This window comes from Artemia franciscana, chromosome 21 (genome assembly GCF_032884065.1).
Source record: "Artemia franciscana chromosome 21, ASM3288406v1, whole genome shotgun sequence".
Lineage (NCBI taxonomy): Eukaryota > Metazoa > Arthropoda > Branchiopoda > Anostraca > Artemiidae > Artemia > Artemia franciscana.
This window is the reverse complement of record NC_088883.1, coordinates 5,219,638-5,240,264: the sequence shown is the minus strand read 5'-3', so window position 1 is coordinate 5,240,264 and position 20,627 is coordinate 5,219,638. Positions and strand designations below refer to the sequence as shown.

Sequence of the window (20,627 nt, the reverse complement as noted above, 5' to 3'; positions counted from 1 at the left end):
GACGCGGCTAAATTTTGCCCGTAAAATTGACGAATAAAAGATGTAAAGCCAAACTGGCCAGCCATGACAAAAAAAATGAATACAAGGAAGATAAACGGGTAAATGGCCCATAAACAAAACAAAGACAAACAACAGAAACCAAACTATTTCTCCCACATACAACAAGGCGTCTTAAGTGTGAAAAAAAAAATAGAGACTAAAACTAAAAATATAACTAAAAATTTTATATAATACTGATGAGGGGAATATGCACTGTGAAAGGGGAATATGCAATTTAATATTAACAATATAGCTGGCAAACAATCTGAGCTTATTAAATTCACAATTACCCACCCCAAGTGTTTACAGACCAGGGAGAATGAACACTGATGAAGAGTGATCTTAGAAAAAGTAATTACAGATTCTAAGGATGATAAATATATCACTTTCGTCAAAAATCAGGTCTTAATGGCTCCTCCCTGACCACTTCACTATTACTGATTAAACCATCATTTTAGGAGAACCGGGCTCATTCAAGATTTAATCGAGCATGTGAATCTGACCATCGTCAGATGCGTGGATTCTGTTTAGCCCGATCCTGCAGAAGTGTGAATTCTGGTAGTCAGATGAAGGGTTGGGTAGTCCGATCCTGCAAAAAGTTCGAAGGGTACAAAAATGAGGAGGCTACTTGTCAAATATGCTTCGGGGTGTTAAGTGACACCCTTAACACCCTTTCATGCAGGCACATTTTCCACAATCAGGTTTTTCCAATTATTTATGATTTTTTATATGTGTTCCTTAGCTCAGATGATAATTCTAGTTATAGTAAACAAATACAAAGTAGAAACAATAGGGAAAATCTTTGACTGACAAAAAGAATGAAGTGAGATGATAAATTCATTCAAACTAAAGAGAACAAAGTGATTAAATGCAATTTCTCAGAGCCGACCTTGCATTTTTAATAGCCTGTCTCAAAGGCCTTTTCGTAACTGGTTCAGTACTATTATAATTCGGTTTAGTAAAATATTTTATTAGATTATTTTTAATTAAATTTGAGTATAAAGTATATAGTGATTACTTACTACATAACTATATAACTTGCCAAAGCCATATGTGGCATCAATACAAAATGGTTTGATATTATATTTTTAATATTAGTTCAAGTTTTTTACATCACGATTTATGCATATAGATACACATCGAAAAATAATTCGACAATAACATCGACACATCGAAAAATACACATCTGTAAATTATTAATTCAGAATAATCTCGTCCTTAGGCTCAGCGATGAAGGAAACTATATTTGTCGTTTCCTTAGCAGGTTAAGCAAAAGCCAGCTTTGTGCAGCTCTCAACTTGGTTGTGTTTTATAGCTTTATTAAAAATATAAGTTGTATCAATTTTAATTGGTTGTAACTGGCTAATAAAACCAAAAAAGTGAAGAGTTCCTTACTTTTTTTTTAGGTTAGAACTAACATTGTAAAACAAAGGAAAGTAGAACAAGAAGAAAACCGGATTAGGTTCCCATCTGCGTCTTCTTATACTAACACAAGAATAAAAAGTGAAGACAATTGTAACAGTAAAAGCTTAGACCAAATTAATTAACAAACGTAAAAAAATAATAATCCAACATCAGCTTTGGCTCATTTGCGACGGCACCTTTCAACAAAGAGACTTGATTCTCCCCTAAAAACGATCATAAATTAAATTAAAACACATTTAGGCTTGTGTTTTTCACAAGTTTTCTAACATCCCTTTCCCACATGAGTCTTTAGAGGCGAGGGATTGGTGGGGCACTCGTATCCATTGCAGAAACTTTAGGGGTGGAAATTTGAAATAAAATAATTTAATATTTATCATCATTTTATAGTTTTTAAAATTTTATTGTTATAAAAATGACCCATATGGTTCAGGAGTCTTTTATGATTATTGGAATACATAATCAAACTTGTGCGAAAAGAGCTAGATACTGAGGAAGAGCTGACCCCCTTTATATACATGGTAATTTCTGCTAGTTTTTTTTAATTAATTCCGATATACTGTAATTCAAGTTGGAGACAAAATCAAGAAGGTATTGTCACGGATCATGATAATCACGTGCATAGGTTACATGTGACATCAAATTTAGCATAGGTCATTATGGAAATTTTGTTTAAATGAAGACACTCGGAGGAATAGCTCATAATTCATAATATTTATGACTTTTACGGGCGTCGTATTGCCTTCATTAAAGCCCTGATGTTTCTTAAGTATCTTAGCTAAATAGCTTCTTTTTTTATAATTTTTAACGTAAGAAATTTTTTTCATCATGTTCAATAGAAAAAGAGGTAAAACTAGTTTGTTTCTCTCCCCTGATCAAATATTTGTCTTCCCTTTTCAGGATCAAAGAGGGATGTTCATCGCTCAGTATAGTTCAGAAAGTGCTGCAACATATGCAAAAAAAAAACTTCTACATAATTTGCATTGTGAAGTGTGGGGGTTGCCTGGTGAACGACTGGTAGTAAAGTACCATGCTTGAAGGAATGATCTATTGCCATATTTTAAGTTTTTATTATCTTTATGACTTAGTGAATTAATTTCTAGTGGACAGTGTAAACAAATATAGAATCATTTTGCAGAACAGTACATATTTCTATAAATAAAAATAATTGCTCGTTAAGAGAAAGTAGTCAAAAGGACCTTTTGACAGTATTTTGAATGCTTTCATCTTATTCTTATTCTGGAAAGGAGAAATTCGCAATGAAACTTTTTTAACTTGTTAGGTGGTGGATATACTGAATGACTTTGTATTTATAGATGGCAAGATATCAAACACGGGCACTACATGACTTAATAAAAGATTATTCGGGGTAATTTTCGATTGTGACTGTTTAGTTTGGGCTTTATCCGAGCAAATAAATCGCATTCTCTTCAACGTCATCTTTTCGACTGAATGTGTCATTGTGTCACACAGCATCAAATTGTCATTTGGACGCAAAATGTGTCAATTTGGCAGCTCTGTTTGCAGTGATCTTTCAGTTATTTATCGCCATAAAGAAAATAAATAAAACGTCATTAACAAAAGTTATCAAACAATATTTTCCTACAATCTATGTTTACTTGTGTTTAGATCGAGAACTTAAACCGTGTGAATCCATCAAACCCATCATGGATCCAACCAACGCAAGTTATTTGAATGCCGAATGAAGAAAGAGCACTGGACAAATTGGCAAGGACCGTAATTTTCAAAACCATTGCAAAGATTGCATGTTTCCTGGCGGAGGAGTGCTATAAGCCAATCAGGTTTTATGTCATCTCCTTTGGGGTATGTTTGGATTTGCCTTTTTTTTTGAAAATATTTTAGATTTTTATTAGTATTATTTAATAGTTTTGGGAATATAAATAACATCTATATCTGTGAGTTGCTAACGAATCTTTGTCTTTTTTAATTGGACTTTTCTTTCATATGAATTTTCTTTTAGTCAACATTTGGGCTTTAACCCGCCAGAAAAATGTTGTTGGTTTAATCTGTGAGAGAATAAATGGACTAGAACGGAGGAGGAGCATGCGTACCTGTGTTGCCCATAGGCAGCTTGGACCATTGTTAAACGGGCTACTAGAAAGGGGATTAGGAAACAAAAGGTGAAGAATCGTGATAGAGTGGGATTATCCACAGCAAATCCTGCTCATAATAATTGCATCACATCATTACCGATGTAAGGCACGACAGTTACTAGATTCGTAATTAAAGTAGCTCCCCAAAAGGATTCAGTTATTTATCGCTATAAAGAAAATGAATAAAACGTCATTAAGAAAAGCAATCAAAACATATTTTCCTACAATCTAAATTTGCTTGTGTTTAGATCGAGAACCGCGACCGAGTGCATCCGTCGGACCCATCATGGATCAAACCGCAGCACGTAAAAGGAATATATACAATAAATAAAAACGAAGAAATGGCATTAGAAACGAATTGAAAATTTCGTTTATTCAACCTATATATAGCCTCTTAAACCCTCTCATTCATGTTCTCTTGTGTAAGAAGAAAGGAAGGTGCATAAAGATAGCAGTTATGAGCTTATTTTGGTTTTGGTTTCAGGTCACAAAACCAAGCATCGGAATCTGGTTACGGAATTACCATGGAAATAAATGGGAGCTTCGTTTGAAAAATGAAGAAAGGGCATTCAAAAAATTGGCCAGGATCAAATTTTTTATAACAAATGCTGTGATCGCATATGCAACGACCGAATGGGTCATTGCAATGATTGCTTGTTTTCTAAAGGAGGAGTGCTACGAACCACTCAGGTTTTATGCCGTTTCTTGGAACATATTTAAAAAAAGTATATTTGGATTTGCCTAATTTTTTATGAACATATTTTAGATTTATATTAGTATTATTTTATAGTTTTGTGAATATAAAATAATATCTATATCTGTGTGTTGCTAACGAATCTTTGTCTTTTTTTAATTGGACTTTTCTTTCATATGAATTTTCTTTTAGTCAACATTTGGGCTTTAACCCGCCAGAAATACGTCATTGGTATTATCTGTGACGGAACGAATTGATTAGAATGGAGGAGAACAATGCGTAGCTGTGTTGCCCTTAGGCAGCTTGGTCCTGCGATGAATTGTTAGTAGTAGTGAATGTGTGCAACCTCACCACCTTTACTGCTTCTGTGCATTAAAAAGGGGTTAGGTGAAATTAGATATAGCTGATGAGTTAATGAAAATCTTAATTACTTGTATCTTTTTTTCAAGGAAAATACAATTTGGAGGGCGAAAGGCAATCTTATTTGGACGACAGGCAAACCCTATGAAGCAAACATCTTTAAAAAACACCTATTGAAATTGGCGATACCCATAAGAACTCAAAAAAAGCTACAAGAGTAGAGCAGTCGCTTATCGAAAATTAGTACGTAATTTTCAATTTTTGTATTTATTTATTCATCAAATAGCCTGTAAGCTAAAAGCTTGTAAGCATAACACACAAAATGAAAATACAAAAAAGTGGCAACTGCTGGAATGTTCACTGGAAAATGTCTGAGAGAGAATGAATTGATTGGAATGGGGGAGGAGAGTGCGTAACTGTGATGCCCTTAGGCAGCTTGGTCCTGTGATGAGTTGTTAGTAGTGGTGAATGTGTGCAACCTCACCACCTTTACTGCTTTTGTGCATTACAAGGGGGTTTGGTGTTATTAGATACAGCTGATAAGTTAATAAACAGCTTAATTACTTATATCTTTTTTAAAGGAAAATGTAATTTGGAGGGCGAAAAGCATTAACTACATAACTTTTGAAAATTTTTAAGTAGCCACTTTTTTTTACAAAAAAAGTATATAATTCATATTAGTATGACTCAGAGGTTGAGAAATTTCTCTTAGCTCCCGAGGCGAGGATTCTACGTTATGTAAATTGCCCATTAGAATATAAGGTTTTGTGAAAGAGGTGGTCGTTTCAACTCTAGAGGGGGCTCACTCGCTCTGAAATTGAAATTTGTAGTTCTTTTTCAAGTGTCAAAAGTGATCAATAGCCAAATAGCCCACAACCCACTTTCCCAAAGGGTTTCCGGTCAAACTTTGAAGATATCTATTTTGTTCAAAATAGTTAAGACCAAATAACTGCTTTTGGGGTTTACTCCCAGGAAATAAGGGAATTGGCTATGAGTTACGGAACATAATTATTATTTACATTGACAGTTTGTTTTGATTCTTTGTTTACTTTGATATCTAGTTAACGTTGATCCTTTCTTAACTTTGATATCTAGTTAACGTTGATCCTTTCTTAACTTTGATACTTTGATATTGTTAGTTTGATATTTTCGTATTTTGATATTATTACTTTTATGAAAGTTTGATATTGAAAAACAAAACCAAATGCCATATTTTGAAATCACCCGTTTTTAAGTTAAAAGTACCTCATTATGCCTAATTTTTCCGAATTACCGAATTGGATGCCCCCCAATAACCCTCCCAAAGAGAGCTGACCTGATCCGGTTATGTCAATAACGGATCTGGGACAGTTCTCGTTCTGACCCGGTTCTGATTTCCGGTTCCCCCACAGAACTCTTCCAATGACACTGGATCCGGTCGGGATTTAAAGTAAGAGATCTGAGTTACGAATTTCTCCTAAACATTAAATTTCATTAAGATCCGATCACCTGTTCGTAAGATATAAATACCTCATTTTTTCTAATTTTATCGAATTAAGCGTCCGCCCAATTAAATGACAACAGGACTCGTCATCCAAAAAAAGTGAAGTGAAAAATCAAACGGGAAAAGAAATGTAAAATATGTTAAAAAGAAATGAAAAAAAGGGGAAATGAAATGAAAAAGAAGTTTAAAGAAGGAAAGTTTTTGAGTTAAATAAATTGTCTGTTCGGTTATGATTTCTGCAAGTGAACGCGACCTGCATACTTTTAGTAAGAAATATTGATATTGTTGGGGAATTTCTAATTTTATTTATAATTCTGGTTCTCCTCCCTCAGTAGTGGAGGGCTAATTCGTTAAATTCAACAATTTCTTTATTTTGAAGACATCATTTTAAACAAAATGTATTCCTAATTGTGACCCATTTGTTTTACCTTTGGTGTTAGACTTGAACGACCTGATTAAATTCAATTTGTTAAATTTAGATACAGATCCTAAATTAAAGCCATTCAACTGGGGGTTTGGCTTTATTCGGAGGTTTTAGGCTAAATGGCTTTCTCTTAGTTTTGATCGGAAGGTTTTGTGAAAAAGGGGTTGTGGGAGGAGGTCTAGTTGACCTCCAATCTTTTGGTCACTTAAAAAGGCCACTAGAACTTTTACTTTTATACGAATGTTTCTATTAGTGGAGAATATACGTAATTTACGAATTAATTTAATCCGTTGTTGTACCAGTTCGTAAAGGGGTCAGGCAAGGCTCAGTTGTGTCTTCGACTTTGTATAACAATAGCGTTCAGCCAGCACAAGCCCAGGTAGCTACGTCTTGTGTTTCAAAAGGGATCGATGTTTCTTTGATGGCGTATGCTGACGACCTACTTAATTTGAACAGGTCCGCCGATCGACTATCGAAGAATTTTGATGTTTTGAGTAGGGAATATAATAAAATAGGTTTATCATTTAATGTGTCTAAATCGGCCGTACTGTTCTTCAACGCGGGGTATTATGAGAAAGAAATTCCTTTAGGTGATTCAGCTGTTAAGCCATGTGAAAGCATTACCTACCTTGGTTTACCAATCGGTCGAAGCCTCTACTCGACAGGAACGTTGCTTTCACGACACGTAGAGGCGAAAATCTGGATTGCTTACGGATCAATCATTGGTAACAGACATCGATTCTGCCGTAGATTTCTTGCGTCGCTGTATAATGCCATTGCCCTCCCACATGTACTGTATATAGCACCTTTTTGGAATTATTTGTCGTCCGCCCAATGTACAAAAGTAAGAGTTCTGTTTCCGATTCGCGAAGTTCCTTCTGAGACTTCCTCCGTGGACGAAGAACTCGTATATCATGCGTAAATACGGAGTGTCCGATCCAACAGTTTGCATTAACCGGGTCGTACAGAATTTCCCGGAAAAGGCTAAGGGAAGGACGAACCCGTGGCAGGCTAACATGTGTCAGTAGTTTTGTTAGTGTACATAGTGTGTGTTTACTTATAGTTATGTTCGTAGTGTGATTTTCTTCTTCTTTTTTTTTCATTCGTACTCCGATGTAATTCTAGTGAATTTTCGGGTAATAAAAGTACTTACTTACTTACTTACTAGTGGAGTCAACTGTCTGAAGGTAAAGTTGCTGCTGATTTGATGAGTGCATTCAGGTGAAATCATGACAAAGAGTGGCTATAGCAAGAATTCCTTTACCAATGAAAAACTGTAGAGTCCTCAACCTAAAAGCAGCAATCAACCAAATCAAACAACCTACAGAAGTCATAACAAGAAAATACAAGGGTGGAAATCCTTAGATTAGCGCCAAGCTGCAATTTAACGTAAATTAAGGTAAAGCTATAAAATTATTAGGCTACTATGGGGAGGTAGCTTATCGTAGATAATTTATCAGGGAAGAAGTTTTTAGCCCAAAAAAGCTGGCCAAACACTAAAACAGTGATATTCTTACTATATAATATAAAACATCTTTCCAATAATCACATTATCAAATTTTTTTCATTATTATCCACATTTTAAAATATATATCCAATGTCTAACAACTCTAAAATACTTTGCAATGAGATAAAAACTTTGGTTGGTTTTGATACTGGATAGTGGTTGGGTTTGAAACTTGGTCTTGGTCTGTTTGATGAAATGGTTTTGAGAATTGTTAATGCCATTCTTCAAAGTGTACAAACCCTAGCTTCTATGACCCTCCCTCCAAATTGTCAAATATATTAATATTAACGAACTTTACACTAAGAATTAACTTTTTGATATTTCAAAACCAAGAGATTACCAAGCTAGCATTTTCATGTATAAATTTATGAATGATATTCTCCCCTCTTCTTTTGATAATTTGTTTCTCGATTACTAATGACCTCCATAGCCATGATACATAAGGGGCATCAAATCTGGTACACACATTTAAATATATGTTTAGAGCTTCTTTTGTAATTGGAAATTTTGCCTCCCTCTGTATGTTTGTATGTAATACTATGTAGAGTAGAGGTCTGCCACTTGCTTCCAACAAACCCTTTGGGACTTTCTTAGCAGGTGCTGCAGTATTTTTGTATACACTTTTAAAATAAAATTCATCTTATCTTCTCATCATTTATCTCATACAACCGAATTTACATATATCCAATGAATATTTCATACATTAAACTTTTCAATAGAAACTTTATTGATGTGCTGTGACTCAGTTTAAATTTAAGCAACATTTCCTATAGACAGAGTTTTTCTTTCCCAATGTGATATATACCAATGGATGCAGAAAAGAACGCATAACAAAGCAATACCTTTTACATCTTATTCTGTTTTTCATTAGACAATTACTTTATTGTGATATGCGCAACGTCACCTGGAATGAACTTTGTATGTTTTGTTTTTCAACCGTTTTCTTCTAAGTTGTAATACGTGTTGCCAATATTATGCCAAAATCGACAGTAAAAAGTACTAACACGTCTGATGAACCAGGAAAGAGACGCAGAAAGCGCGTTTGAGAGAGTCCCTCTAAATCAGACCGCTGTATGAAATGCCTAACATGCCTTGACGAGAGGGCTAAATGTTTGCAGTGCAACTCCTACAGCAAATGGACAAGTGCGACTTGTTTAAAATTGAATGATAAGGAATATACTGCATTGAGCTCGGCCACAAGTATGCTTGAATGTGAATGGAACTGTTCTAAAATCCTTACAAGCCCACCAGCTTATGCCTCCAGTGTAGCAGATCATACGTTGGCCGTTTCATCCGCCATGTTGCCCTTCCAGACAGTTATCACCCAGACGCTAACTGAACTGGTCACTAGTACCATGGACATGTTGAAAGCAGACTTCGAACCTTTCTACTATTGAGCAAAACCTCTCCACAAAGTGTGATAAGAAGACTACTCAATCAATTGCCTGAGAAGAAATCAAATCTGCTAGTTTCTCAGCCATAAGTGCATCCAATATTATACGAATAGTGCGACTGAAAAGAATCACGATAGTTGAAAATTAAATATTGATGCACTTGGAATACCAGTGTCTGGTGACCCTTCTTTTTTTTATCATTTAGGGCAGCAGTATCGCATCAATCCAAGCGAGCAAATGAATTTTAGATGTTTTCCTTCAGAAATCCTTCAGAAATCGTTTGAACTCAAGCGGACATCCAGTTTTGATCCAACCATTCCAGGGAGGATCACCTTAGACACAGAGAGCTTGTTCAGCAACTGAAAGTGAGGATGGTGTCGTGTAAAAAAAAATCTTGCAATCAGGAACTTGAAAATCGTCATAAAAACGACGCAGATCTGCTGCAGACAACAGTTCCACAGCAGGGGATAATTGTGGACTAAGCTGTAATATTTCTCACCTGAACAAGCTATTGTCACCTGATGAGACTGTAAATAGCTCGTTTGTCTCAGTTGATGATGATATTTTATATATTAGTCAATTGTCTTCAAGTAGTTCCCATTTTTTCAGAGCTAATTCAACAATTTCTTCTGGTGGTTTATCAACTGAACCTCTCTCTGCTGGTGATCTCTGCACAGCGCAACCAAAAGTGCAACTCGTCATGCAAATAATATTGAAAAATTAAGGATTCTTAGTGTGAACGCTGACGGCCTCTGCAACAAGGTTTTGGAGCTCCGTCTCCACCAAGCAAAAGGATCAGTTGATATTGCAGCCGTATCTGAGATATGCCCCAAAAATGTGAGACAGCCCCTTACAGCCTAAGCACTTGAAACCAGTGGATATCAACTCATATTTAACATTGAGTCCAGTGCTTGCAGGAGAAGTGTTAGAATATATGTCAAAAGCAGTCCTCAGGTGACCACTTTGATTCCTTCTCCCACTGCTGTATTTGGGTTGAGAATGTCTTGGTTAGACTGCAGTGTGGTAACTCTATAATAGTGCTTGGAGTGGTTTATTGTAGTCCTAATACTCCCTCTCGCCTTGAATCTCAACAGTATCTTGCTAATATTATTTCTGATATTATCAGGGACTCTTGCAACCAACATGTGGTGATTCTTGGTGACTTCAATCTTCCCGATTATGATTGGGTTGATGGTTCTGGTTTTTCAGCCAAAGAACAAGAATCTCCATTTCTTACTCGCCTGTCTGGACATTGGCAGTTCCAAACTGTTGACCAGCCTACACGGTACAGAGATGGTCAAACATTAACACACTGGACCTAGTTATTCTTAGTAATCAAGATTTATGGACTAAAAATGAATTTCTTGCCTCTATTGGTAACAGTGATCATGCTGCTACCCTCACAGAATTGCGCTTGGCTACTACTCAACCTCTTCCTAAACAGCACAACGTTATTGATTACAAGCGTATCTATGAGAGACTTGCTGAATTTGATTGGGATAGCATAGTCACTTTGGACCTCAAAGAATCTTGGCCAAAATTGAATGCTGTTTGGGTAGTTTTTGAAAAGGCTCACACTAGAATATTTTGGACGAAACAGGCAAAAACACTACCCTGTATGACTCATCTAACTAACAAACAACTGAACAGGAAGAATTGAACCTGGAAACACTTAAAAATAAGTAAAAATCTGCAAACTATCAGAAGTATCAAAAGGCATGGAATGAGGCCACCAATTCCATCAAGACCTCCACCCCTGCCAGATGACCTCTACCCCAGTCTTTTGCATGAGTGCAGAACAGAAAAAACATACCCACTCTCGAAGCTCATCTGACTAGCAGGAAGCTCAAAGCTTCCTGCAGATTTGAAAGTGGCACATATTACTTTCATTCACAAAAAGTGAAGGAATGACTCTGCAGAAAACTTCCAGCCTATTAGTACTACCTCTGTTGTTGTTAAGCCTCTTGAATATATTGTCAACAAAGCAGTTATTGAGCATATTGATCAGAATCATCTTCTATACAGCTCTCAACATGGTTTCAGAAGACACAGATCAGTTGATACTAATCTGCTCAAGTCATGTGACTACATAATAAAACTACTGGAGTTGAGAATCCATGTTGACATGATCCTTTTTCAAAAACATTTGACGAAGTCTGTCATAAGAGACTTGAGCTTAAGCTACATTCTATCCCAGGGGGGTCGCGAGACTACTGAAAGGGGGCCGCAAAGATCTGATACTTTTCAATGATCATAAATAAAATTTTAAACTTAGTATACACACTACGTACAAATATAAATACAAATAAAAATCATAGAAAATACTATTGTAGATTTATTATAGCTTTTTTTTTTTAAGTGGCAATGCAAAACTGTTATGTAGGGCCTATAAATGAAAATATGGAAGTATCAGATTTTCTCAAGTGCCTGTGCATGAATTTTGGATAGAAATCAAATAAGAAGATGACGCTATAGGCAGATGATTCCAAGGTAATTGGTCCAGCAGGTACCCTTGAGAATACTTCCCAACTTCGGAAAGAGCTTGATCTCCTTAGCATGTGGGCGAAATCTTGGCTACTCACTTTCAATGTGTCACAATGCCATATTCTACACTTTGAAAACAAGAAAATCAAAACAACTTACTCTCTTTACAGTCAGTTCCTTTCTCCAGTGTTGGAAGAATGTGATCTAGGAGTAATTGTTGACAAGCATCTTAAATTTAGCACTCATGCAAAGAAGGCAGCAGCATCAGCAAGCTAATCAATAGGACTCATCAAAAGAACAATTTCCTCCAGTTCTTCTAAAATTCTGAGCCTTTTGTACAAAAGATTTGTTTGGCCACAACTGGAGACAGGTATGGTCCTTGCATCCCCACTTTTTTTAAATGTTAAAATTCTCGAAAACGTCCAGAGAAGAGCCACTAAGATGGTGAGTGGACTGCATGAACTCCCTTACTCTACAAGGCAATGCAAGCTAAAACTCACAACTCTGGTTTATAGAAGAAGACAGGGTAATGCCATTCTGGTTCATAAACTTATTAACAACAGCTAGTATATATATATATATATATATAAATATATATATATATATATATATAAATATATATATATATATATATATATATATATATATATTCACAGGTGGGACACAGGGACACAACTACAATGGCGCGTAACTAATATAGCGCGTAACAACTTACGCGCGCGGGGGGGCTTGGGGGGCGCGAAGCACCGCACCAACTAGGTGTTTGGGTGGCGCGAAGCGCCACCCCAACAGCAAGTATATATATATATATATATATATATATATATATATATATATATATATATATATATATATATATATATATATGTTTTCTCTTCTTTTTTTAATTGTTTCTCTTTTAGTTTTTTCTTTTTTTAGTTTTTTAGCTGTTTTGATTTTACCTTTTTTTTATTTTTTTAGGTTTTTCTTTTTTTAATTTTTTAGTTTTTTACCTTTTTTTCTTTCTTCAGTCTCTTTTTCTTCTTTATTTATCAGACGTCATATGCAAACCCTCAACACAAAAATACATATATATATATATATATATATATATATATATATATATATATATATATATATATATATATATATATATATATATAAATATATTGTTTGTCTGTCTGAGACAAACAATGCGTTGCATGTTCAAGAGTCGGTAAACCTGACAATCTAATTATATGCACAGACAATGGGACAGCGAAGAATGTATATATATATATATATATATATATATATATATATATATATATATATATATATATATATATATATATACGCCCTCACCAACTAGGTGTTGGGGTGCCCCAACATTTAGTATAGATATATAAGAAGATAGATGGGCGGGAGTAACTGCTGCTGCCAAGATTAGTCACTATTTTTATGCCAAATTTGGTAAGAAAAACTCTCCTGGATTTAGATTATGCTGACAATTTATACATCCTAAATGAAAATGTGGGCGAAATGAATGTACTCTTAGATGTTTTGCTAGTTCAGGGTGCTAAAATAGGTTTGAAAATTAATGTTAAGTAGACTAAGTCATTAAGGCTAGGAATTAAGTAAAGATGGAAAGATGACACTGGGTAACGAAAACATTGATCAGATGGGCAGCTTCACTTACCTTGGTAGTATTATTATTAAAGACAGTGATAAAGAAAGTGACAAAAAGACAGTATAAAGACAGTGTATTATTAAAGAACAGCGAAGGTATTGAAGCAGAATAGCCAAAGACCAGGTTTTTTTCACAGATTAAAAAAAGTATGGAATAATAAGAAGATAAGTCTGCAAGCCAAGACTTGAATATTAGATGCTAGAGTGATGAAAGTGGTCAAATGAAGACATAGTGCTCTAAAGCATAGGCAATCCGAAAATCGGATGAAGATTTGCTAGATGTTTTCCAGAAAAATTGCCTATTGATAGTTCAGGGTGCCCAACTGACTTACCATATTTCACACAGTAAGTTGTATGAAAAATGTGGGTCAATCACACTTTCTAGGGAATCTTACTTCCTAAGGATAAAATGGAAGAAAGGTTGAGATGGTTAGGGCGCGTTGCATGGACGAAGGATATCAGATTACCGAAGATTGTCTTTTTCGCCAACCGTGAAGGGTTAAATAGAGGTCAGTTCGTCCTCGTCTGGGGTGGAAGGACGCCATAAATAAAGATTGAAAGGAAACGGGAACTTCCCTGGAGGTTGTAAAAAGGGAGGCTTTGAATAGATTGGGATGATTGGAGGAGCGTGCCTAGCTATTTTGGCCTCAGGTGGCTTGGTGCTGCGGTGATCTGTTAGTAGTAGTAGTAGCAGTATTGAGATTCGTTATTTACCGTCGATATTTCAAAACAATTACATTGTTCAAAATTACAATATTGTGAATAAGTGCAATACACTTTTGATAGAATTTGTACGGTTAAGAGAGAGGGAATGGGGCAGTAATGATGAAAACTATCTTTTCCCTACTAAACTGTTACTATTAAGATTAATTGAAGTGTATCTAACAGTTCGTGGTAACGAACTGTAGTAAGGAGCGACCCGGCTCAATAGAAACCAAAACTCTAAAAAATGGAATTTTGATGCCAATAGCTACATCAAAAGAATCGCATTTTAATGCTGATTGTAAATATATAAGTTTCATCAAGTTTAGTCTTACGCACCAAAAGTTATGACCCTGAGAAAATTTGTGTGATTTTAGAAAATAGGGGGAAACACCCCCTAAAAGTCATAGAATCTTAACGATTCAGCGTAGAGAATCCATCAGATTGAGCGTATCAGAGAACCCTACTGTAAAAGTTTCAAGCTCCCATCTACAAAAATGTGGAATTTTGTATTTTTTGCCAGAAGGCAGATCACGGATGCGTGTTTATTTGTTTTTTTTTCCCAGGGGTGATAGTATCGACCCAGTTGTCCTAGAATGTTGCGAGAGGGCTCATTCTAACGGAAATGAAAAGTTCTAGTACCCTTTTTAAGTGACCAAAAAAATTGAAGGGCACCTAGGCCCCCTCCCACGCTAATTATTTTCCCAAAGTCAACGGATCAAAATTCTGAGATAGCCATTTTGTTCAGCATAGTCGAAAAACCTTATAACTATGTCTTTGGGGACGACTTACTCCTCCACAGTCCCCGTGGGAGGGGCTACAAGTTACAAACTTTGAAGAGTGCTTACATATAGTAATGGTTATTGGGAAGTGTACAGGTGTTTTCAGGAGGATTTTTTGGTTGGGGGGAGGGGTTGAAAAGAGGAGGATATACTGGGGGAACTTTCCATCGAGGAATTTGTCATGGGGGAAGAAAATTTCCATGAAGGGAGCGCAGGATTTACTAGCATTATTAAAAAAAAAACAATGAAAAAATAAATATGAAAAAGGTTTTTTCAGCTGGAAGTAAGGAGCAGCATTAAAACTTAAAACGAACAGAAATTATTACCCATATGAGGAGCTCACCTCCTCCTAATACCTCGCTCTTTACGCTAAAGTATTTTCAGTAATTTCAACTATTTATTCTATGGCTTTTGTGATTCAGGGGTCATTCTTAATGAATTGGGCAAAAATTTAAGATTTAGTGTAAAGAGAGAGGTACTGACGAGGGGACGAACCCTCTCATATGTGTAATAAAAACATGAGAATAAAAATTTCTTTACGTAAGCTAGTTTGTAAGTTACGTATATCTTTTACTAATAAAAAGATTCGTAAAAAATTAAAAGTTCTAGTTGCCTTTTTTATTAACCAAAAAATTGGAGGGCAACTAGGCTTCCTCCCCCGCTCTTTTTTTCTCAAAACCATTCGATCAAAATTATGAGAAAGCCATTTAGCCCCCCCCCCCAAAAAAAAAATATTCAAGTTTTGTTATAATTATTTCTCTGCGGAGAGCCAAAATCAAAACATACATTGATTCAAAAACGTTCAGAAATTAAATAAAAAAACAAGTTTTTTCAACTGAAAGTAAGGAGCGACATCAAAACTTAAAACGAACAGAAATTACTTCGTATATGAAAGATGCTGCTTCCTCATCAACGCCGCGCTCTTTAAGCTAAAGTTTTTTACTGTTTTAAAAAGAAGAGTTGAGAGAAAGAGTCAAACTTTAGCGTAAAGACCATATACCTTTATTTATTCTTTATTTTCCCCATATTCTCTCATTCTCCATATTCTTTTTTTTTTCATAGAGTTTAGCATAGCCTCGCCATTGATCCATTCCCTATCTACCAATAGTACACTTAAAATTTCATTAAGGGTAATGTTTAATGTTTATAATTTTCTTAACATCCCTAGCTAACGAGAGAAATCCAAAATTCTGAAAAAAAAATCCCGAAGAGCAGCACTCATGTCTATGTAGATTAGAAGCCTACTTTAGTTTACTTAGCATTTCAAGTGTAGTTTGTATCAACTTTAATAAGTTATTGGAAAAAGTTTTGTGTTTTGCTTTTCATATAAGTAATGTCATTCATAGATATATTCTATTCTTGATACAAGAACTATTTTTTGCAACTTCAAATAATCCTTGACACCAAGAAAGAAGTTTCTGGGACTGCAAAACGAAAAAAATCAGTTGTGATACATCTTAATGCAGCACCAAACAGCATGTTACTGTGACTAGATATAATGTAATTTTAATGAGCTATTATGCAACCTCTTTCGTTAGCCATACTCCCTATACCCATCTTTTACCTCAATTAATTGATATTGAACAACATACATCTGTACAGTCTTCATAGAAAAAAAAATCAAAAAGAAAATGATAAACTATCGAGTAAGTATTAATAATGATCTTCAACATCTTTCCTGGCTCTACACTGCATGGTAAAACTGATGAAACGTTGCTTTTTTCAAATCCATATAGATCACTATGGGGCTAGGGGATCAGTCTCTAAAAGTGCGTTTTGATGATAAATTCAAATAGTTTTGAAAATGTAAATTCAGTTCAAATTCAATATTGAATTCAAGATGCACCTCCACAATTTTATCAATGTGATTCCAATGAGTAACCGGTATATTCTTCCTTAAAAAATTCCTCCATGGGAAAATCCTTCCTTGGATTTCTTTGAGGGACAACTGAATGTACATAGACAAGAAAGTAATTTGTTTAACAGTAATTCCCCCCACACGAAAAATTTCGCTGGAAAATTCTCTATAAATAAAAAATTTAAAAGGCAAAAGGAGATTAAAGTAAGAAAAAACCTATCAATGGACTAAGATAAAAATAGAATAACAAAGACAACGCACTCAGCTTTGGCTATACCAAAGGAACATAAGGAATTTATGATGAGATTCGTCCAATTAATAACTGAACGTTCTGGTAAAGGCTGTATCCAGGGGGAAGGATTTAGGTGGTTTGAGCATATAAGCATTGTCATTCATAGATATAATCTATTCTTGATGCAAAAAACTATTTTTTGCAACTTCAAATAATCCCTGCCACCAAAAAAGAAGTTTCCGGTCTGCAAAACGAAACAAATCAGTTGTGATACGTCTTAATGCAGCACCAAACAGCGTGTTACTGTGACTAGATATAATGCAACTTTAATGAGTTATCATGCACCCTCTTTCACTAGCCCTACTCCTTAGACCCATCTTTTACCTCAGTTAATTGATATTGAACAACATACATCTGTACAGTCTTCATAAAAAAAAAATCAAATAGAAAATGCAAACTATCGAGTAAGCATTAATAATGATCTTCAACATCTTTTCTAGCTCTACACTGCATGGTAAAACTAATGAAACAATGCTTTTTTCAAATCCATATAGATTACTATGGGGCTAGGACAGCAGTCTCTAAAAGTGTGTTTTGATGATAAATTTAAATAGTTTTGAACATGTAAATTAGGTTCAAATTCAGTTTTGAATTCAGGAAGCACCTCCACAATCTTATCAATGTGATTCCTATGAGTAATCGATATATTCACCCTTAAAAAATTCCTCCATGGGAAAATCCTTCCTTGGATGTCTTTGAGGGGCAACTGAATGTACATTGACAAGAAAGTAATTTGCTTAACAGCAATCCCCCCCCCCACGAGAAATTTCGCTGGAAAATTCTGTAAAAATATAAAATTGAGAAGGCAAAAGGAGATTAAAGTGAAAAAACCAAATCAATGGACTAAAATAAAAACAAAACAACAGAGACAACGCACTCGGCTTTGGCTCTAGCAAAGGAACATAAGGAATTTATGATGAAATTCGTCCAATCATTAACTGAAAGTTCCCTGGTAAAGGCTGTATCCAGGGGGAAGGATTTAGGTGGTTTGAACCCCCCTCCCCCAAAAGCGTTGCCCTACTCGGAAAATTTTAAGAGAAAAACATATCAATGAATTTTTTGATGTGTTTTCTTCTCTCCCTCCAAAAATTAATCCTGGCTGGGGTATTAGCTCTAGCTTTCTTTCCATGTGTCAAAACTGGTTTGAAAACATCCAATCTCCTCTCATTACTCCTCTTAGCTGTAATTTTTTAAGGAACATATGTTTATCCAGGGTTTAAAAAAAGGTTCTGGATATTATGATTGAACCTCCTGAAAATGTAGATGATAATCTATACTTGCTCTTAGGATAAAAGGCTGGGATATCAAGAATTTATTACGAATGGTTAAGGATATTAAGTTGAAAACTTACATGGCCTATTCAGCAGGATGCTGAAGGCAAAATAGCCTGAGGGCATTCACTTCCCATCCAGTGACTTTTTAGCTACACTTCCAGTTTAGCCATTGACTTTTCTGCTCTTTTATTTAAGTCTAAAAGTTAAATAACTTTGCCTTCAGGGATAGCACTGTCCCTTACAACTCCTTGGACAAGGGCTGTAAGTTAAGCTTATTTCCTATTGTTTGCAAGTAAAGTTGTTTTCTTAGGAAAGGATTACACGTTTGATGTTTGACCGTGGGTCTCTAATCAGGATAGGGGTATTAGAATCATCCTTTTAGGAGTCTTCCAGGGGGACATTGGAAAATAATTAAAACAGAATAAACGCAAACTGGTTGTCTGTATGGTGTATCAGCAGCATCTCATGAGCAACTGACGGTATTGAATTTAAATTTTATGGTATTTTGTGAGGAATGTTGAAAAGTGAAAAGCACAGAAAAATCCAGCTCTATTTAAGTGTTGCAACGTGTGGTGCATCAGAAGTAAACTTAACCACTCGAGAATGTAATTTAATGAGAATTGAAATCATTACGTTTCGCTGACTGTCACGTGATAGATTGATAATAACGAGTTTGTAATAGTTTCGGCATTTTTGTTGTGTGGCGAATTTGATTTTCCTGCAATTGGTTCATTAATTGATTAAAGAATATTAATTACAACCATTTCACTCAATTTTGCATTCCATTAAGACTACATTTCTTAAAGTGACAAAACGCCCATTGAGCAAGAAAATGTCAGAAGTCCAGCCTCAAACAGACCATTCAGTTCTAATGGTAGTAACTGCGACGCAAGTTTTGATAAGTGTAAAGCTATCTTCGAATAGTTTATACAGGAATTGAATGAAATGGATACGCGTAAAAAGATCGATAGAAAAAAACGAAAGAATATTTAGGGAGTGAAAAAAGGAGGTCGATAGATTAGCTAGAAAAGCTCGTAGCGGTAAATGAAGAGATAGAGATCCTCAAGATTTAGTTTAAGAGAACCGTAAAAGATATAATAGAAGCATGCTGGAGAGTTTCAAAGATTGATATTTCATCCAAAATGACTCAAAGGCTACCGGATGACCACAATAGTCAGGTTTGCTGTGGTAGCGGCAATCAGGGTTGCTACATTAACGGTAAACTAGTAAAAGACGATCGTGTCTTATACTACGAAAAAAACGGATAAGTTTAAAAATAGTCCAATCGAGGTACAAAATACATAATTTAAACCGTCTTGTCAGAGATCTCTGGAACGGAAACTTACAGTCCCTTGGTTCGAACAACTTGGGAAATCCGTTGACATGAAAAACAAGTGAATTGCTCATTATCATGATATTTTGGATGACAGCATCGTTGTTTTTTTTTTCTTTTCAATTTTTTCTAGCTAAAACAAACTGAAACGTAGTTGAAAGATGTTTTATTGTTCATTTTCAAGGAACATTTTACTTAGAAGCCTATTGAAATTAACAATTATTAACATCGTCTTGCATATAAAGATCGTGATATAACAAATCTGTGGAGTTGCATGTAAATATGGACATCGGTCACAGTATTAAGATGCATGAAGCCGAATAGAATATAAACGACGAGATATAGTAACTAAAAGGCGATATAACACAAGCAAGTTTAAAAAGTTATTTATGGGGTATGGCATCGTTTTTGACTCATTGAACTTCCTGAATTCTCTGAGGTTCATATTTTACTATTCCTACTTTTACTTACTACTTTTTTTATTTACTTTTTGTTTATATCAAGGAACGAACTCTAGCAAATCATAACTGAAATATTAAATTGAAAGACATTTGTTTACTTCAAAGAGCCCCTTTAATATAAAGTAAATATTACATGAATTTAGTTATAATGAATGTAGAGTTATTATATAAAGGATTCACATAGCTCTTTATAAATGGAGATTATTTAAATTTCATTTTTTCTATAAGGAATCTATCTATATGATTATAAAACGGGGACTACGTAGCTTTAATTAGTCTGTCAAAATATTAATTGATGTAAAACGAAAACTATCCATCGTTTAGACGCTAAGACGAAAATATTGTCATTATCATTGA

The 20,627-nt window shown here is 35.1% G+C and overlaps 1 long non-coding RNA gene across 2 annotated transcripts in view; it reads right to left on the bottom strand.

Annotated features, from left to right (window-relative positions):
- Nucleotides 1-20,627, bottom strand: part of LOC136040619 (uncharacterized) — a 70,132-nt gene continuing 49,505 nt past the window's right edge. Inside the window, exons 3-4 of one of the 2 annotated variants that reach the window (XR_010620839.1) lie at nt 7,694-7,826; nt 1-1,667 (exon numbers count right to left, since the gene is read on the bottom strand). This is a non-coding gene — a long non-coding RNA (uncharacterized LOC136040619). The remainder of the gene's footprint in view (nt 1,668-7,693; nt 7,827-20,627) is intronic. The other variant, XR_010620840.1, reaches the window with a different exon arrangement.